Consider the following 21,066-nt stretch of genomic DNA (forward strand, 5'->3'; position numbering starts at 1 on the left):
CAAGAGCTATGTCCTGCCTTTTTCCAATTTCTCCTGATGAGTTGGAGAAGTTAGTCACCCAAGGTGGACTTGTTGGTAGCAGCTGTGACTAAGACTACTCTGCTGCTGGAGGGTGATGTCGCACTCAAGGATCGCAACCTGGAATCATATCTGAAGCTCTCCTTTGAGGTAGCTGCTCTATCCCTGAAGACAGCGGTCTGTAGTTTGTATGCTGTCCGAGCTTGTCTCCATTGGGTTCAGCAGGTGGTAGATGCCTTTTTGGATTCTGAGGCCCAGGGGGCCTTGGAATTTCCAGGCATGGAAACCAGATTGGTGTATTTAGTGGATTCCCTGTGTGATTGTTATGATCCTGTTGGAACTTGGGCAGTGAGCTCTTGTGCCCCGACTGAGCACGGTGTGTAGAGTCGTGCCACGCTCGGTCAGGCAGCCAGACAACCCCTAGCTTCAACCTGGGAAGCGACCACCGTTCCCCAGGTGTAGGTGGCCACCAGGACTTTGGGAATCGGACGGGGTTGGGCCGCCCAGACCAGGCTAGAAGCAAGGCGGGTGAGAACTCTTGCAGTACCAACACCGAGGCAAATCCCCTGTCTTGGTTTCTGTGAAGATCATCTAGTATTTTAATTACTGTAAACCACTTAGGCACTAATGTATTTAGCAGTATATCAAATTATTAAATTGAATTCTAACCTTTGAAGGGCTGCCTCTTTACAAGATCCCATTTTTTTTTTTTAAGTTCTGAGGGTTAGTACTGTTTGGCAGATTTGCAGTATGATTCTCAATGACCTTTGCAGGGGCTTGTGCTACAAACTCATATTACCCAGCACTGCAAAGTATAACTGTTAATCAGATGGTGACAGAATTTGCAAGTGGATCTTCTGTGGAACTGAAAGTTAATTGGGAAGAAAGCAGGCAAGCACAAGGCTCACCTGGGATGTTTAATCCCCTTTCATCATTCCTGACAAAATGGATGAATACACAGAACAGCCTCTCAATAAAAGTGTAGGGCAAGAACATTAATGCATTGAAGGTTGCATGGGAGAAGCACAAGAACCCTTAATGGCAACAAAATGAAGGCAAATTCAGAAAATCTTATGTGTAGTGGGCTAAGAACCTGGGAAACAGTTTTATTCTCACTGTGGCTCCTTGTGATGCTGGCCAAGTCACTAAGGGGTCCCTTTTACACAGGCGCACCTTTGGCAATAAACTTTTGAATGCTCTTACTCAGCTGTTTGCCTTGGTCATTCTGAACATTCCCTCTGCCACCTTCTGGTTTTCTACCACTTTTCAAAATGCAGTTAACAGTCCAGAAGTTTCCTGCCATCAAAGCAAAAGTATATTCTTACATCCTCTCTCCAGAAATTGCAAGACATATACTTGCGTGTCATGGTGTCATAAAACATGCTCCTAAATTACAGTGTAATTCTAGATTTTTGTTAACTATAAAACTGGATTTTCCTGTTGTTGTTGGCATACTAATAGAACCTGAAGTTAATGAAAACATAAGCACATTGTGAATCATTCCATAACAGTTTACTGATGACATTGCACACAAGCAGGACTGCAAACTCAGATAATGCTCACAGGATTTCCTCTTTTGATCATTCCTTGGTGGTGGCGGGGGGGGGGGGGGGGGACATTGAAACCATAAGGGCAGACATGGAACAGCACTACCAAGTCACACACATCCACGCACAAAATGTTCCTCGTTACAACACCCAAAAACAGCATGCATGCAACACTATCTTAACCTTAGAAGTCTTGTGCATTGTTCATATGGGGGAGGGGGGAAAAATGTTGATATCCACAAGGAAAACCTGGCTTAGCTCCCACCCATCTAGTTGCAGTCAGTGTCTGCTCAATTAGTCTGCTTATTTAAAACACAATGCATAGTTTTCTAGCAAATATTGCTATTGTGCTTGTATGCTTGCTACATAAATTGTAAAACAGTTTTTTGTATAAAATTGTTTAGACTGTCTAGCTTTTGAACATTTTCAAAGCTAGAAATGGGTCTGCATCACTTCAATCATGTTATTTTTATTCTGGTTCAAGAAGGGGAATGGGACTTGATACACCGCCTTTCTGTGGGTTACAGTCAAAGCAGTTTACATATTACATACAGGTACTTATTTTGTACCTGAGCAGAGGAGTGGCCTGAGAAACCAGGGAATAGGGTTCAATTCCCACTGCAGCTCCTTGTGACTCTGGGCTAGTTCCTTAACCCTCCATTGTCACAGTACAAAATAAGTACCTGTAGATAATATATAAACCTTTTTTACTGTAACCCACAGAAAGGCATATATCAAGCCCCCCCCCCCAACCAGATTAAAATAAGGTGGTTTAAGTGACTCAGACCCATTTCTAGCTTTTAAAATGCCCAAACCTAGACAGTCTAAACAATTTTAAAACAAAAATATCAACTTACACAATTTATGTAACAAGCATACAAGCACAACAGCAATATTTACTAGAAAACTGACTGTTCCAGACAAATGTACTTTAGAAGTTAAAGATGGCCAGATTTCTAAAGTTATGCTACAAAGTAACGAAAGCCTGAAGCTTGATGGAGGTAATTGTTTCATTCTTCCACCACTAGTCCATTTTAGACAAGCATTTCCTTTAAACAACGGCCTTTGAAACGGTCCTATGACTGAATTCACTGTCACTAACGACATCCCAGGGATGGCGTTATACTTGGGGGAAAAAATACTACAATATCTCGCTTTTCATTTCTCGAAGGATTAAAAGTTAGCAGGAAGTAAAACTGGCAGGAAATTTAGGAACTGCACTCTGTACTCGTCCATTCAAAAGGCAGATCATGTTTGATTAGAGCCGTTCGAATACAACAGTCAGAAAAATGATTTTTTTAAGGCTCTTATTTAGCGATTGAGTATAGTCGAAAAGGCAAAATAATTAATAAAACACAATGTAGTTGTGTCAGTCAGAGTTTGTTTCTTAGACGAACTCTTAGAAAATGAGGCCAAGACTTACTGCACTAGATCTCCCCTACCTCCACACTGCACCTGCCATCACCATACTCCGAGATTTACAGCTTACCCAGGTGAAAGTGGGGGGGGGGGGGGGTTCAAATGAGGATAACTTTAGCACATATTTCAGCATCACAAGCCGCCTTTTCACAATACATTGGGGGGGGGGGAGGAAGGGACGCGAAGGTACTTGCTAGCACTAAAGCACGGAATTACGCCACGCACCCTCTCGTCCCCACTACGAACTCCCCCCTTCATCTTTTCTCACCTGTCTTCGCTGTATCTCAACTCCTCTACCACCCCAGGACAGCTTCGGTCTCTCCCCCCTTTTCTATCCGGTTACTTATGGTTGGCACTTACCTCACTCACCGGTCACCGCCAGCCTTCCGATACAAACTGTGCAGGGGACAGGCAAGAAGCGTCTCTCACTGCAGCCTATGGGAAAGGAGCTACTGGTGCACCTAACAGCCAATAGACGGCGACTGCAGCAGCTCAACCGCCCGCCCACTCTGCTCTTTAGTCTTCAAGGTCGGTGGGCACGGCACCGAGGGGCTCAAGTACTAACAAGCGGCCTCAGCCTGCATCTTCTTAGCTCTTCTACCTTTAAATCAATGGGACTGTCCGTCCATTTCTATAGCATGCAGCAGTTGGGTGGGTTTTCAACCAGGCTAGTTTTCAATACTGGAAGCGGCAAGTTTTCGGCGCTAGCGGTTTTGGGGGGGGGGGGGGTTGTGCTACTTTTTTTTTTGCAGAGTATGCGGTCTTTTTGGGCGGTATTCAGTAGTCAACGCGTGCTATTCCGGCTCTTTCTGCGTGTCAGACTTCAAATAGCTTCTCTAGGGCCCTCATGATCAAAAGCAAACTCCGGCGCTAGAGGCTGTTAACGCCATACTAGCGCCGGAGTTTGCAAACCACCCATGATCAGAACCCTCGAGCGCCTGCAACAACGCACTTGAGGGCTCTTAACGCAAGTAGCATGCAAATGCATGCTAAACAGGGCTTCCAGCATTCATCCCCAATGATCAGCGGCCAGCACGCCAAAGATTGGGTCGCTGGTCGCGGCAAAATCAAGCTGGCGTTAGACTTTGCGGATCATTGGGGAGGAATGGTGAGCCCTGTCCAGCATGCAGTTGCATGCTGGCAGGCCCCCGTTCCCCCCCAAAGCAAACGCAAACAGGGGACTGGAGGTCCGGTGGCCCTCCGGTCCCCCCGACGATCCGAGCCCCTCCATGCCCAGGGAGGGCTGGAGATCCGGTGGGTCGCCAGCCTCCCCCCCCCCCGAACCCCCATAACGCGTGGTGGCCGCCTCCGGCCAAACGCTATCCCACCCTCCTTCCCACTCAGCGACGGGGGGGGGCTGGAGGTTCGGTGGGTCTCCAGCCCACCCCAACTCCTCCCCCCCCCGAGCGTTCTGAATCCATGGTCCCCCCAGCGTTCTGATTCCCTGGTGGTCCGTGGTCACCCACCCTCCCTGCCGGCCCCCCTACCTTTTGTTGGATGAAAGACGCAGCCTGCCTGCCTCCCTCCTCTTCCTGTCGACGCCGCTGCAAAATGGCGGCGCCCAGCCCTGCCCATTGCATCCTGGGATGCGGTGGGCGGAGCTACAGACCATGTAAGGGAGCGATTCCCTTACATGGTCTGTAGCCCCGCCCAGCGCATCCCAGGATGCAATAGGCGGGGTTGGGCGCCGCCATTTTGCATCGGCGTCGACAGGAAGAGGAGGGAGGCAGGCAGGCTGCGTCCCTCCTCCAACAAAAGGTAGGGGGGCCAGCCGGGGGGGCCGGCAGGGAGGGTGGGTGACCACGGACACCAGGGATTCTGAACGCTGGGGGAGGGGAGGAGTTGGGGTGGGCTGGAGGTCCTCCACCGGACCTCCAGCCCCCACCCCCCTCCGTGGATGGATAACAGGGTGGCGGCCACAACAATTTCTTGGGGTTTGGGGGGCTGGACCTACAGCCCCCCCCCCCCCCCGTCGCTGGATGGGAGGGTGGGAGAGGGTTTGGGCGGCGGCGGCGGCCTCAACGTTTTCTGGGGGTTTGAGGGGGGGCTGGAGACAACTGTTTGACAGGTTTGGGCTTTTGACAGCCCAGACCTGTCAAACAAGTGCGGGAGGATTGTGCTGAGCGCATGCTCAGGCGCAATTCTCCCGCACTTCAACACGATAATCAAAGATAGCGCTGCTTAGATTAGCATGCATTATCTTTGATCATCGATGCAGAAAAGCCCTGCGCTGTCCAGGCGCTATTTTTAGGGCGCTGTTTTGAACAGCATGGGGCTTTTGATCATGAGGGCCTCAAAGAGGGAGAAATCTTGAATGATGAAGTTGATGATCCTACAGCAGTTAGGGTCTTCTAAAAAGAGGGATTAACTTCCTTTTTTTTTTTTTTTTTTTTATAAACGCTCTAGAACAGGGTTGTCCAACCTTGGTCCTAGAGGACTGCAATCCAGTTAGATTTTCAGGATTTCCCCAATGAATATGCATGAGATCTATTTGCATGCACTGCAAATAGATCGTGTGTATATTCACTGGGGAAATCCTGACGACCTGACCTGGCGAGAACCGAGGTTGAACACCCCTGCTCTAGAGGTTCTTAATATTTCTGCTCCTGCTTCTCCTCTGCCTCTAATCCTAAAATGGCTAGCACTAAAAAGCCGCCAAAAGCCTTTCCTGTACATGAAGCTATGCAGAAATTGATTTGTGCTCAGTAGTCTAGTCCAGAGCCATGTCTCATCTTTATCTAATTTCTCAAGGAGAACTTGAGAAATTGAAATTGCCAAAGTGGATTCCTTGGTAGTGGCAGTAACAAATAAATAAATAAACCAAAAAGACCACTCTTCGGCAGAAGGTGGGATAGCCTTGAAAGATGTGCAGAATCGGAAACTAGAGTCCTACTTTAAAGCTCTCTTTCGAGGTTTCTGTTCTTTCCTTACAGGCTGCCATCTGCAGTTCTGATGCAGTCAGGGCGTGACTTAGCTGGGTTCAACAAGCAGCAGATGCATTGGCAGAATCCGATTCACAACTATCCTTTGAATTTCTTAACATGGCTACAGGTCTAGCCTACCTCGCGGACTTCTTGTATGACTTTATTTGCGCATCTGCCATGCAGATGGCATTGGTGGTAATGGCTCACTGTTTTATTGTGGGAGCAACACTGGTCTGCAGATGCTGCCTCCAACCAGCACCTCACAAAACTCCCCTTTAAGGGAAAGCTTCTTTTTGGGGAGGATCTACAGAAACTGGTCAAGGATCTAGGTGACTCCAAAACTTAACGTTTGCTGGAGAACAACCCTACGGGCTCCTTTAGATCTAATCAAGCTCATTTGCGACTTAAAGATTCCAAACGATATCAGCCTGGTAGGTCATCTCCTCTTCAGAACCCCAGATTTCAACCAAAGCAACCCTTTCATTTGGACAAGTTATCTTCCAACCAAGGTTCCAGATTCTCTTTTCCTCACAATGATGGGTTTCCGGTTCACTCTTTGTCGTAGATGATTGGAGGATGGTTGACCCATTTTTTTCTAGGAGCGGGCCAAGATTACAACAGATCAGTGGGTTCTAGAAATTATCAGACTGCTACAAATTAGAATTGCTCGAGTCTGGCAAATTTTTGAAACATGGTTTTCAGAACAGGCCTTGAGGCGTATTTTCCAAGCCCTTATTTATTTGCTGCCTTTTTGAAGGAATTCATTCAAGGCAGTGTACAGTATAAATAAATCAAACATGAGCCTTTCTGAGGTTTTTGCAACTATATTCAAAGTGGTTTACATATATTTAGGTACTTATTTTGTACCAGAGGCAATGGAGAGTTAAGTGACTTGCCCAAAGTTACAAGGAGCTGCAGTGGGAATTGAACTCAGTTCCCCAGGATCAAAGTCCACTGCACTGACCACTAGGCTACTCCTTCGCTCCAATTAGGCAATTACAGCAATAAAAATAATCAAATAACAATACAAAGTATGGCATAGAAATACTACTTACAGTGTCAACAAAATACATAGTATTCTAGAACATTTTAATTGACAGTGAATGGTATGAGCATTAGACTTACAAAGTTCCATAGTCTCCCTTCCATGCTTCTTTACACCAGATTTTAGCTTTCTTGCAGGAAGGCCTTAAAAGTCTGGCCTACAATTCTCTTAAGAACTCAGTTAGCAGCCCTAGGCTATTTATATTGGGACATATTTGTAATTCCTCCTTAGCCAATCTTCTGCATGTAGTGCGTTTTTAGAGAAGAGATGGTCATCATTAGTCTTCTCTCAGACATCCTTGTGCCAACTGGAATCTTAACCTGATACTTTGATCCCTACAAAATACACCTATTGAATCTCAAAGGAAAGCTGTTCTAAAAGACTTTGCCCTCAAGCCTGTTTTTCTTGTCGCATCTCATCTGCGTGCAGGATGTCAGATCACAAGCATTGCCTTGTAGAGATCCATTTCTTTGTTTCTCTGAAGCAGGAGTAACCATTCATAGAGTTCCTTCTTTTCTGCCGAAGATGGGGTCTGCATCAACCTTTGTTTCTTTCTCCTTTTCAGGAGAAGGATTATAAAAAGGACTTTAGAATGCTGCTTTTACTGGACGTTCGGTGGGTTCTGCTTCGATACCATCAATTTACCAATGAATTTCATCACTCCACTTACTTTTTCATCTTCCTTTCAGGCCTGAATTGGGGAAGTGCAGCCTCCAAGCCAACCATTGCTCACTGCATTAAGGAGGCTATAACTTTAGCTTATATTTTTTTCATGAAAGCAGCTCCTGTTTTCTCTGTGAGCTCACTCCACTAGATCCCTTTTGACCTCTTGGGCAGAATCTAGGGCTTACTCATTAGAAGAAATCTGTAGATCGGCCACCTGGTCCTCTTTGCACACTTTTTCCAATCACTATCACCTAGATATTGCAGCTCGGTCGGAAGCATCTTTAGGAGCATCTGTTCTCTCCACGAATGTTTCTGATTTCTGCCCTATGTAAGGCTTCTTTGCTACATCCCACAAGTCTCTGGATTTATCTGTTGTGATTAAAGGAAAGAAAATTATCAGATAAGATGCAATTTGTCCCTTTTAGTGTCCACAAAAAGTTAAGCCTTAATCTAAAGCAGCTGCTAACCTTATGGTGCTCATTTTTGAAGGACATGGATATCTCGCAATGGCAAAAAAATGTCCATCTACTAAAAACATCCAAATGCCAATTTTCGAAAAGCAAAAATAGGGACATATTTCACTGCGCTTCATCCAAATAGCAAAGGGATGTGTTGACTATGGCAGGTACAAAATTAGAGAAGAAATCCACCGAGAGACGGAGAACTCAGAGCGCCCCACGGTAAATACAACAGTACAACAAAAAAAGTGAGAGAGTGACCAAGGATACCAAAGACTGGAAGATGTATGTAGATAAAAAGAGTTTATTGAAGCATGGATACTCACAAAATTAGGACATCTTTCAGCGATAGTGGAACAGGAAGACACATCTAAGTTAAAAAAAAAAATTTTAAGACATTTGGATGTAGACCTGTTTCAATAATGTCCAAGCAACAAAAAGGTGCTCTGATGACCAGCTGACTGAGGAAAGAGATTAAAGCATGACCCTGCCACCCCCTTAAAAAGTGAAACTGAAAGAAGATACTAGGTGCTGTATGACAGCATCAGGTATTATGGGCATAGCCAACAAAAGCCTAGTCATCAGTGCAGTGGGTTCTGAACAATGGGATCAGGTTCAAATCCCACTCTACCTAGTATATTTGTGGTAGAAATTGTGAGCCCTCCAAAACCATCATATTAACCTACTGTACCAAAATATAGGAGACACCCGTAGGGTGGAAGACGATTGTAATGGTGTACATTAGGTTTTATTCTGTTCCTGGAGGGCTCACAATACAAAAACAGAGTTATGGTGGGAACTGTACCTGGTTAGGGTGGTGGACTCTGGTCCTGGGGAACTGAGGAACTGAGTTCAATTCCCACTTCAGGCACAGGCAGCTCCTTGTGACTCTGGGCAAGTCACTTAACCCTCCATTGCCCCAGGTAAAAATAAGTACCTGTATATTTAAGCCGCATTGAGCCTGCCATGAGTGGGAAAGCGCGGGGTACAAATGTAACTAAAATAACATAAAAATAAATACCTGGGTGGCATTGTTTCAAGTCCACTGTACTAACTACTAGGCCATTCCTGGGAGATACAGGGACGTCTGTCTCTCAAAATGATGCCAAAAAACAGGCAAAAGAAGGTCTGGCTGGCATTTATAAGTTGGATGTGTCAGTTTTGAAAAAGGGCTCTTTTTTTAGATTTTTTTTGTGCAAAAATGTCTGTCTGTGAGACATTTTTTTTTTTTTTTTGAATTTGTATGAAGTCTTTATTGTTCATTGAAACAACACAAAGAATGCAAAATACTATCCAGCAGATTACATTTACCTTTGACTAATACAGTATTCCACTAGTGCTTTGTACAGTATAACTCATCATAGTTTCAACTTTCCGATATCAACATTTTTAAACTTCAACATTTTTGTTTTTTTCCCAACTGTTTAATAGAACAGAGGTTACCCTCCCTCCCGCCCCCCTACCCCTCTCCGCCAAGAGAGCACCGCTGAGCACTACCTCTTTTTTTTTTTTTTTTTTTTTTTTTTTTTTTTTTTTTTTAATATATTTAACTAGGCACTCTTCTCTCAGACATATTAGTTCGTCAGAGCGTCTACAGGAATGTATTTCCAAACAGAGTGCCATTTCCCCATTTGTTGCTTATGCTCAGCCACCAATCTTTCCATTTCACGTACATACCTCAACTTATTAAGCCACTTAGCCAGCGGGGGAACTCCCTCCCTCCTCCATTGTGAAGCTACAACCACCCTTGCTGTACCAACCACATACTTTGCCAAAGTTTGTTGACAGGATAGTAAGCCTGCAATCCTAGCTGAAAATAGGAACACCTCAGGGGCCCAGGGCACTGTACACCCTATCCAAGCCTGCAGCCTGTAATGTACCGCCTTCCAAAAGGCACGAATTTTAACACAATTCCACCATATGTGTCCCATGGTACCCTCTTGGCCACACCTTCTCCAACACATGCCCGAGGCATTTGGGAAAATCCGCCTCAATCGGGCAGGCGTGAGATACCACCGATATAATACTTTCATAGCATTCTCCTGCAGGGGTACATGGGTTGACACCTTCACAGCTGCTTTTTCTATGCTCTCCCACCCAGGGTCTCCCAAACTCGTCCCCAGCTCTCGCTCCCAGCTTTTCCTATGTGCCCCGTAACTGGGCGCCTGCTTGCTTATATTATGGTACAGGGAACCTATCAATCCCCTAGATGAAGCATGTCGCTCACATATCCCCTCCAATTCTAATTTCTCACGCTGCATCACCTCCCTCACCGCCTTGCTTTTAAGGAGAGATACTAATTGACGGTATGCAAAGTCACCTCCCTCCACCCCAGGATATCTGCCCCGCAATGTGTCGAAAGATACCAGCTTATCAGCTTCAAATAATTGGCCCCAGGTTCTCACCCCTATCTCATACCATTTAGTAAAGATCCCCGTAGCCGTCCCCGGTAAAAATAAAGGATTAAAGGCTATCGGCGTGTAGCGAGTCAATATACATTGTCTCTTAGGGAACAAACTATCCCAATAATGGAGCGTTACCGCTATGGAGGGACAAGCTCTTTCATTTATACTTCTAAAGGATTTTGGCAGCCACATTAATGCACTCAAAGGTTTGTCACCCACAGAGTGTTGTTCTATTTGCACCCATTGGCGGTCCGGGTATTCTTGATACCATTCCAGTGCTGCTTTCCCCTGCGCTGCCCTGTAATACCATGCAAGATTAGGTACCCCAAGTCCACCCCTTTTCCTTTCCTTATATAGGAGCGACCTCGCTAGCCTAGGACGCTTTCCTGCCCAGACGAATCGCACCAGCCTATCTTGTAAATTAGCTAAGAATCGCCTGGGCATTATCACAGGCAGCACCTGAAAAAGGTATAACAGTCTTGGCAAGACATTCATTTTAAGAATAGCTATCCTGCCAAACCATGATGTTCCCAAATCTCCCCACCTCTCTAGATCTTCCATGATAATTTTACCCAACCCCTTATAATTTGCATTAAAGAGCTCCGAAGGATCCCTAGTCAGATTCACCCCCAGGTATTTTAAATGTTTGTGGGCCCACCGAAATGGGGATGAAATCTTTAAAGACTCCACCACATCCTCCGGAATTGTCACATTCAGGGCCTCAGATTTTGTCATGTTGACCCTAAATCCGGACACCGCTGAATACTGCTGTATCATGTGTTCTAAGTGCGGGAATGTGGTCAAGGGTCTAGTGACGAACAATAATACATCATCTGCAAATAAGGCCAATTTATGTGTTCTATCCGCTATCTTAGCTCCCGAGATATCAGGATCAGACCGCACACGGGCTGCAAAAGGCTCCATTACCATTGCAAATAATAAGGGAGACAAAGGGCATCCCTGCCTAGTACCTCTGTGTAAATTGAATAAGTCTGAATTTCCTCCATTGACCCGAACACAGGCCTTAGGGAACTCGTAAAAGGCCCGAATCCAGCTACGAAATTGTATTCCAAACCCCATATTTTCCATCACCTTATACATGAAGGGCCAGTGAACCCGATCAAAGGCTTTTTCCGCGTCGAGGCTTAAAAGACATAACGGCTTCTGATTGTTTTTTGCCAAGTTCATTATATCCACCGCCCTTCTAATATTGTCCATCGCCTTTCGGTACTGAACAAAACCCACTTGGTCTGGATGAATAAGTACTGGCAAAATAGGGGCCAGACGGTTCGCCAGTACCTTAGCCAATATTTTGACATCTGCATTAAGCACAGAAATAGGTCTGTAGGATCCGCATTCAGAGTGATCTTTGCCTGGTTTAGGCAAGACCGCTATCCATGCCTCCATCATTGATTGAGGTAATGACCCCCCTCTCCCCACCTGATTAAACAAATCTGCTAGGAGCGGAGCTATTTCAGGGGCAAACTTCCTATAGAACTCATTGGGCAACCCATCAAGCCCGGGCGATTTATGTGAGGGGAGACTACTAATTGCTTCCTGGATTTCCACGGGAGTAATTGGCTCATCTAACATTGTCTGCTGCTGGTGACTCAGAGAGGTAAGTTCACTATCCTGTAAGTAATGATCTATCAATTCCATCGAAGGGTTGAGCTCCTGGGCATATAGATCTTTATAAAATTCCCCAAATCTGTGTCGTATTTGTTCGGATGTACTTAAGGTATCTCCTCCACCATCTCGTATCTTTATGATATTCCGCTCAACTTTTTGCCTGCGCAACTTAATGGCGAGAAGGCGCCCTATTTTGTTAGCATATGCATATGAGCTCACCCTATTCTTTGCCTGTAGCATGCTTAGGTGTTCTGAATATATGGAGTCAAGGCGCATTCTCTGGGAATTAAGTTCTCTCAGAACCCTAGCTGCGCCAGTAGCCTTATGCTGCTCCTCTAGCAAACGAATGCTTTCCAGGCATTCCGCGATCTGCGCCCTACGAGCTTTCGATCGTCTACTGGCCAATTGTAGGAAATATCCCCGGGTCACCGCCTTCATAGCATCCCATATTATACTAAGCTGGGGTCCTGAGCCTAGATTAAATTCAAGATACTCTTTCAACACTTGCTTGTAGCCATCCACCACTGTTCCCTCCCGCAGAAGACCAGTATTCAGTGTCCATCTTTTATTTTTTTTTTCGGCCCTAATATTTGGTAGAGTCACCCATATGGGGGCATGATCCGACAGAGTCACATTACCTATCCCTGCTTCAGGACCATGCTCCACCAGGGTTGCATCCACAAATATATAGTCTATGCGTGAGTAAGAGTTATGTACTGCAGAGTAAAATGTGTAGTCTCGTACCCTCTGATGTTTTACCCTCCATAGGTCCACTGTGCCCAGCGAAAGCGCCAAAGACTTCAAGGCCAAAGATTCCCTATGACCCTCGCCTCTGGGGAGCCCTGAACGATCTATGCTCGGGTTCATCACTGTATTAAAGTCCCCCCCTATTACTAGTGAGCCCTGCGCAAAAGTAGCCAAGGAATTTCTAACCTTCTCCAGGAACCCAGCCTGTCCCGTGTTAGGCGCATATATAGAGGCCAGGGTTAAATCCACATTATCAATCTTGGTATGCATAAAAATATAGCGTCCACCCACATCCCGTTTTACCTTAAGAACCTGCGCCCCAACCGCAGCATGAATCAAGATCGCAACTCCTCCTTTCTTTGACCCAGTTGCTGATGCACAATACACTACTGGGTACTCTGGATGGGAAAGAAGCCTTTCATGTCTACCCACCAAATGCGTCTCCTGCAGGAGAACCACATGTGGTCTATGCTGCTTTATTTCCTTATAAAACTTTTGCCTCTTCTGAGGCATGTTTAGGCCCTTTACATTGTAGGAGAGAATTTTTAAGTCTGTATCAATCACCGTAGTTTGTAATAAAGCTGTTCTATCGCACCCCTGCATGATATCTCTATACAGTGCCATAATGCAAAATATACTCCCTGCATACCCAGCAGTGCCCCTCTCTCTCCCTTATTTTCCCATATCTCACTATCCCCCCCCCCCCCCCCCCCCCCCCCCCCCCCCCCCCCCCCCCCTCCATTCACACCAATTGGAAGACCAATGTCCTCCAAGTGGGTCTTTGGGAAGTTATTCACCCACCACATAGTTCCCAAACCCACATCTATCCCTCCCCATCAATATCAGCTCATTCACGATCCCACTTAATCCTCACCCTTACATCTTTCATTACTATGCCCTCCCTTCAATTTACCATTTCAACATTCTTCAAAATCATACATTTTAAGGTTGTTGTCAACCCTACCATCAATGTTCAGAGTCAACTGGCATTTGCGGCAATGCCTACCCATCAAGGTAATCTCCTGGAAGCATGTCCCCAGTGTCCCGATCCAACTTGCTTCAACGCTTCTGGTTATTATGCCTTGCGGGTCCCGGGGTTCTCTGCCATCGCTGAAGCCTCGTCTTGGTAGCTGGCGCCATCACTCCAGGTGCAGTCTTTGTGGACACCATCTCAGCTGCGTGCAAGGCGTCCCATGCCTCTTGAAGAGTTTGCACCCGATATTTGGTGCCTTTCAGAGAGAAATTTAATGAGAAGGGGAAGCCCCATCTATATTGTATCTGTTGTTTGCTCAAAACTTCCAGCGCCGGTCTCATCAGCCTCCTCATCTGGAGCGTGAATAACGAGAGGTCCTGATAGACCTGAACCGGGGCTCCACCATACTCCAGGCTCTTTGTCTTCCTAGCTGAGGCTAAAATTCTCTCCTTAATCTCATATTTGTGAAATCTCACAATGATGTCCCTTGTCTGCTGCTCTTTTCGTGCTCCAAGAGCTCTGTGCGCTCTGTCCAGCTCGCATCTCATTTCATCTGCCTCAGGGCCCAACAAAGTAGAGCACAATGTATGCACTATTTCTGCCACGTTCTCTGTGTCTCCACCCTCTGGGACTCCTCGGAAACGGAGATTATTTCTTCGTCCCCTGTTTTCGATATCATCTAGTTTATATTGCAGGAGCTCATGTTTTTGTTCCATAGTCTGTAACATATTAGTGTGCTTATCAAGCAGTTCAGCGTGCTCATCTAGTTTTAACTCTGCCTCCTCCACTCTACCGCCCAATTCTCTGAGGTCCGCGCTGAGCGTATCCATGCGCTCTAAAATTTCTACTTTTGACTGCTTAATCTCCGACTGTATCGTAGCAGTTAACTTACGGAGCTCAACGGACAGTCCTTTCTTGGAAGGGGGGGCTCGCGTCTCAGCCATAGATAACGCTGAATCTGAATCCGAAGGAGACCCGCGCTCCGGGGACTCGCGGTGTCTGGAGGCCTTACTCGCCACGCTTTTCTCCGCTTTTTCCATCTCCTTTTTCCGGGTCGAGGCCGCTTTACTCATAGCGTCTGTATGCCAGGAAGTATTTTCTTACAGTTTTGCAATTTTTATCGCCGTTTGGATCGTGTTGTTTCCAATTTTACAGCTTTGGGGAAGGGAGCTGTGAATTCAGGCTACCATGCCGTCGGCTGACGTCACTTCCTCGTCTGTGAGACATTTTTGAAAGGGAAACCCGGACATTTTTCCTATTTTAAAATGGTTGTGAGATAGACAGGTTTTTTGGATGTAATGAGCAGAACATCCCAATTGTGACTTGGATGTTTTTTTTCGAAAATGCCCCTTCGTGGCTTTTCAATAAGCCCACAGTAAATAGCAAGTAAAGGTTGGCATACCATATCCATGCAGCCCTTTGACAGTGCCAACAGTACAGCAGATGCACTCTGCAGTTTTGGGCAGATGTTTTAGTTGCATTGGATGGATATTATAATGAGAACATTTAAGAAATTTGAAGAATGATTTTTGATGAACTTAAATTTTTTTGTGCAGCTTGTTCCCCATGTTGAACGTTAGGCAAGCAATGACAAGATAATAGTATACTGATGTATATCTTGGCACCGTAGTTGATGAGGGCACCTTTCTTCCCCCATTTGACTTTTAAAGGCTAAATATTTTAAAGATATTCATATTATCAATTTTAATTAAAACATTAAAATGAAACAATATTTGTGTATTTTCCTATAATGAAAATTAACATTCATAAATCTGCATCAGTCACAAACAGATTGTTTAAGAAACTAACAACTCAAAAATATACTGCAATACCCACTCTGTTATACCATGCAGAAACCTGGCCAGTAACAAACTCTCTTAGACTAGCTTAAGAAGAATCCTACATGTCAAGTGGCAAGATAAGATTAAAACTGAAGCAATAAGAAATAAGAGGACAACTAAACTGCCACCAGTTATTAAGATACTACAACAATGGTAACTTGGATGGTTTAGGCTCCTACAGAGAAAGGATGCACAGTACAAGCCATGAACTAGAAACCAAAAGGAAAAAGAGGTCCAGGAAGGCCAAGACAGATGCAGGGTGGACTTCTATGGTCTGTGCCCTGATCGGGACTGTATAGATATGGAGGGTCTGGAGTGTAAATTTTAAGGGGCTTTGACATTAGCTTAAGAACGTTTAGTATAGGAACAGTGCTGGGCAGACTTTTACGGTCTGTGCCTTGAGAAAGGCAGGGACAAATCAAACTTGGGTATACATATAAAGTATTACATACCATGTAAAATGAGTTTATCTTGTTGGGCAGACTGGATAGACCATTCAGGTCTTTATCTGCTGTCATTTACTATGTTACTATGTGGTGTCAAACAGCTGAAAAGGATCTCACTGAGCTGGATACCACTTGGTCCGAAGCAGTTGATGAAACACAAAACCAACAAGCCTACTGGCTCAAGAAGACAATAATATTTTCCTATAAGTTTTAATTGCACTGGCCTACTCACTTGGAATTCTCTTCCTGTTGAGGTAGGGTTATGTGGGGAATATGTAGTGTTTATACTAGTTTCCAGACAGTTATTTGCATCAGTATTGGGTACATGGTTTTGGGGATAAGGAATAATTGAGATTTTTATAATTAGGTTTTTTTTAATTTAGATTTTGCTCACACCTTTTTCAGTAGTAGCTCAAGGTGAGTTACATTCAGGTACACTGGATATTTCTCTGTCCCAGGAGGGCTTTCAATTTAAGTTTGTACCTGAGGCAATGGAGGGTTAAGTGACTTGTCCAAGATCACAAGGAGCAGCACTGGGATTTAAACTGGCCACCTCTGGATTGCAAGACTGGTGCTCTAACCACTAGGGCACTCCTCCACTCCCTGTTAGATGCTGTTATTCCCCACTGCTGTGAATATTTTCTGGTCATATTACCCTACTTTTCTGTTTCATATGTCATCATTTGCTCAATTCTAACTTTCTTCTTCAGATCAGAAGGTATTGCCTTTGAAAACTAGTAAAAATATTATTGTTAGTCCAATAAAAATGGTATCATCTTTATTTTATTTTCTTTGTTGTGTTTTATTTGTTATCAGAACAGGCTCAAAGGCTGCAGATTCTGTTCTAAGATACTGGTGAAACTTGAGATGCATTAACCTGCAGGTCTCAATTTCTACTTCTAAAACCTGTCCAAAATGGGGCTGAAAACCAGTGAGGTCTTTAGGGGGTACTCAGAAGCACCGAGTCAAACTATTTTATGAAAGAGTGTCTCTTAATGTGAAAGACAACTGCAAAGAAATCCCCCTCAATGAGAAACTGATACCATATTGCTGCACACTGTGAATCAGCCTTATGATGAAGTGTGCAGTGCTGCGTATGTCTAGTAGCACTATAGAAATGATAAGTAGTAGTAGTAGTATGACCAGTTAAACAACATCTTATAACATCATTTCTAAAATGTATATTTACTACAATGTCCCCTTTCTGTATATTGACTCATGTGATTTCTGATCATACATTTTGGATTCTTTTCTTGCATAAACAGCAGCTTTCTAACTCAGTAAAGCCTTTTTTATAGGTTCTGTTGCTGACAATATCATTACTAACCCTTTCTGAAGTTTCACAACCTGAAAAGGATGAAGGAAGTGAGAAGAAAGGTAAATTAATTGAAATGGGCATGGCTCAGTGACTACCTGCCTAAACCAGAATGTCAAGATCTTTGGCTTTTTGAATTGTGAACACTGAAAACACCCTAACCTAGGAAGGTATGCAACCCGTCATCTGGGGATGGAGTGTTTTATCTATCCTGATAAGGTTGCTGAAGTAAAAGGTGAGGGTCCTGGTGGGTGGAGGAGGGAGATAACTGCTTCGAGACCGTCATTGTGTTAGCACTCAAAACCAATTTTTACAATTCTGCCAATGTCTCCCAGAAAATTTAGTCCAAGCATCTGTTTCACTTTTCTTAAAAAATAACCTTTACTGGAAAACTTCCCCCAAAACAAACTGCCCAATATTCAGCCCGCTGCAGTATGCGGTGTTTGAGCTGCAGGCTGACCTGACTCCGGATCTTCAATGCTGGGGCATGCACGACTCCCAGCATTGAATATCTGAGTCTCGGCATTCGCCTGGAAGTTAACTAGGCAGTGGCTGCTATTTAGACCAGTGCCCGGTTAACTTTAGCTCATAAAGGTAGGACAGCTTTTTGTCCTAACTTTATGTGGTTACTTAGCCGGTTAGCGGACTGAAAATTGCCGCTAACCAGCTAAGTAGGCACCACCTACAGTCCACTCCCAGCCCGCTCCTGTCCCAACCGGTTAGGGGCGACATTCAGCAGCACTAACTGGTTAAGTGCCACTGAATACCAGATATCAGCTGGGTTTAACAGAGCAAGAGCCTCTCGTGCCTGGTTAGAAAGCCTTTTGGCTATTAGGCCCAAAGACCACAGTGTAAATAAAAAGGGTGGCCACAGAACAAAATTAATACCAGAGAGTTCTGAAAAAGGGAAGTTGATAGTGTAGCTTGCGGCTGGCTGCAAGACCTCGCTCAAACGTGGCCCACACATGCCCAGGTTGCAGGTAAATAGTCAAAGTACTTTTATGTACATACAAGGAGAATATTCAGCCCTGTTTCCTCACAAGATTGATACTGCCAACAAAGTCTCGCCAATATAGTCCCAATTCTAGTAGCCTGCTCCTGGCTTGGTTACACTCTTCAACATACAATAACTTCCTTTATCATAGCCACAGTTCGATAGCCAAGGGATAATTAGCCTACCTTGGCAGCCTTCAGTTACCTCACTTGTGATCACACAACCCCAGGATCCCTGGAGGCATAAACTTAAGACTTCTTATCATACAGGAATGCAAGGGTCTGAGCTAGGCTACTACTCTTCCCTGGAACTCTTTTCAGGTACTGCAGCTAGGCCAGAACTCCTTAGCAGGATCCCTGCTCAGGAGTCCTCCTGGAGACCTCTTCCCTCAGGACCTCTCTGGTTCTACACTCTTTCAGGGTATTTAACCTTCCCTCCCTCTGAGCCCTGCCCTTCTGATTCAGGGCCTTCTTTGGCAGTTTAGTGCCACCTGCTTTCAAGCAGTTAAACTGCATCCTCTTAACGCTACCTGCTGTAAGATGGCTAACTACCTTCAGTGAGGGAGTGTTCCTAGGGACACCTGCTGCTATACCAATCGTTCCCTCCCAGGAAGAATAATTGAAAACTCATAATTTCTGTAGATCTTTGCTGTAGCTGGATAGGCAATATCCTGGATCCTCTTCTAGCCACAGGACAGATTGGTTCACACTTTCCACTTGAAGTTCTCTTCTTTTAGAACACAACTGCCTGTTGTGAATTTCCAAGAGGCCCACAATCTCCTTTACTACTTGATAGATACCCACAAAAACGGATACTCTAAACACTTAACACTTTTCTTCACAGCACCTAGGCAGAGGGCCTTAGTGTGTCTGTGCTGAGGCTCTTCTCGCCAAAAATCCGCAAAATACAAGTACTTTTCAAATCTTTGTACCACGGGGTAAAGGCAACAAAAATATCCAAAATTTGGGGTTCAGTCCAATATAGCCCAGACTTCAAACTTCAAAGCAATTAACTGGAATGTACTCCTGGGTCTTAGGGTTACCAGCTTTTTAAAAGATGAATCTGTAGCCTGCTGTGGCCCTTTCCCCACCTCTCACTCTATTTCTGCCCCACTTCCAACAAATAACTGTGGTGAGAGCAGCACTGCAGACTAGACAGTTGCACGAGGACAGAAATTCACCCATCCCCGCTGAAATCTAACCTGTCCCCGCAAGTAATCTTACCTGTCTTGTGTTAAAAAACCCCAACCTATGCCATTGTTCTGGAAATGAAAGATATCAGAAATGCATATTTCCCATACCTGATGTGGTCCAGTTGATAAAATAAAATATTTTTTCTACTTTTGCATTTTGAGCATTTTATTTTTCCATTCGATTTTGTCTGTATCTTCAGATTTGTATTTTTTTCCTGCCTTTCCAAGATCTTCTGTCTATTTGCATTTCTTCTTTCTCCATGTCTGTTGTTCATCTTCTCTGTGTCCCTATCTGTCCTGTGAAGCACCTCTCTCCTGTGTCCATGTTCCTGTCTACTCCTCATGGGTCCAGCCTCTCTCATGTCCCCCTCCTCATCTTTCACTCAGCTTCTCTCATGCCCCCTCCCTAGCCTTCCCCCAGTGTCTCTGCAGCCCCCTTCATCCTTCCCACACAATCTCTCATAGCTCACCTCTAGCCATTGCTCAAAACGCTACTTCAAACCCTTCCTCTTCCCCTGCACTGCAATGGGGATCTACAGAGATTTGAGCTGCACGGTACAGGAAGTTGGGGTAGTCTAGCAATTTGCAGTCCCATGAGACTTCCCAAGCTTCCTGCACTGTGCATCTCAAGTCTCAGTGCAGAATTCGATTGCCATACAAAGGAAGAGGAGGAGTTTGAAGCAGCGCCGAGGATTAGAGAGGTAGGCTGGCGTGGCGGTACACTAGTGTGGGAATCCCGCAGGACCCGTGTCCATCCTCGAGGGGATCCCCATTCCCATGCATCACCCTAGTGCAGACTTCAGCATCTGAGGCCACATTGAGGAGGAGGGACAAGTAAAAACATTGCACTCTTCATCCCTTCCCTTAATCCTCCAATGCACATATATTGTCCACACAGAAGCCTTAGCCATTCCCCAACTAAGGATGTAGAGCACAACTAGAACATTTCCCTCTTAAAATAAATTGTGGGGTTGATATGCAGCATGGTTTGAGAAGGCAAGAGAGGTTCCTACTTGCTTAAACCACGCTGAGTGGGTTGGACGCTGATATTCAGCAGCACTTAACTAAGCAGTGCCACTGAACACCATCTCTGACCGCCATGGAATTGCTTAGTGCCAGATCAGTCCATGGGCGGAACTTGGGTGGAGCCAGCATTTAACCAGTTAGTGGAAATATTCAGACTGTTAACTGGTTAAGTACATAAAGCTAGGACAGCAAAAAGGCTGTCCTAAAAGAATGGAACCAAACAAACTTAGGGGTGCTTAGATGGCAACTCCAGTAATTGGGAAGCAAAGCCAATGACAGGCAGACTAATACAGTCTATGTTCTGCTTATGGCTGGACAGATCTGGATGGGGGCTTCGATGATGGCATAACTAATTGGGGAACAAGGCCAATGCCAAGCAGACTCTGAAAATGGCAAGGTCAAATCAAGATCAAGTATGCAT

At 45.0% G+C, this 21,066-nt stretch overlaps 1 protein-coding gene across 4 annotated transcripts in view; it reads right to left on the reverse strand.

Moving 5' to 3' along the window:
• Window positions 1-3,413, reverse strand: part of TEC (tec protein tyrosine kinase) — a 169,723-nt gene extending 166,310 nt beyond the window's left edge. Inside the window, exon 1 of one of the 4 annotated variants that reach the window (XM_030191357.1) lies at window positions 3,345-3,413. The gene's annotated coding sequence lies outside the window, so the exon portion shown is untranslated. The other 3 variants (XM_030191356.1, XM_030191360.1, XM_030191359.1) reach the window with 3 other exon arrangements.
• Between the last annotated feature and the right edge of the window lie 17,653 nt (window positions 3,414-21,066).

The sequence above is a fragment of the Microcaecilia unicolor genome, chromosome 2 (assembly GCF_901765095.1).
Source record: "Microcaecilia unicolor chromosome 2, aMicUni1.1, whole genome shotgun sequence".
NCBI lineage: Eukaryota > Metazoa > Chordata > Amphibia > Gymnophiona > Siphonopidae > Microcaecilia > Microcaecilia unicolor.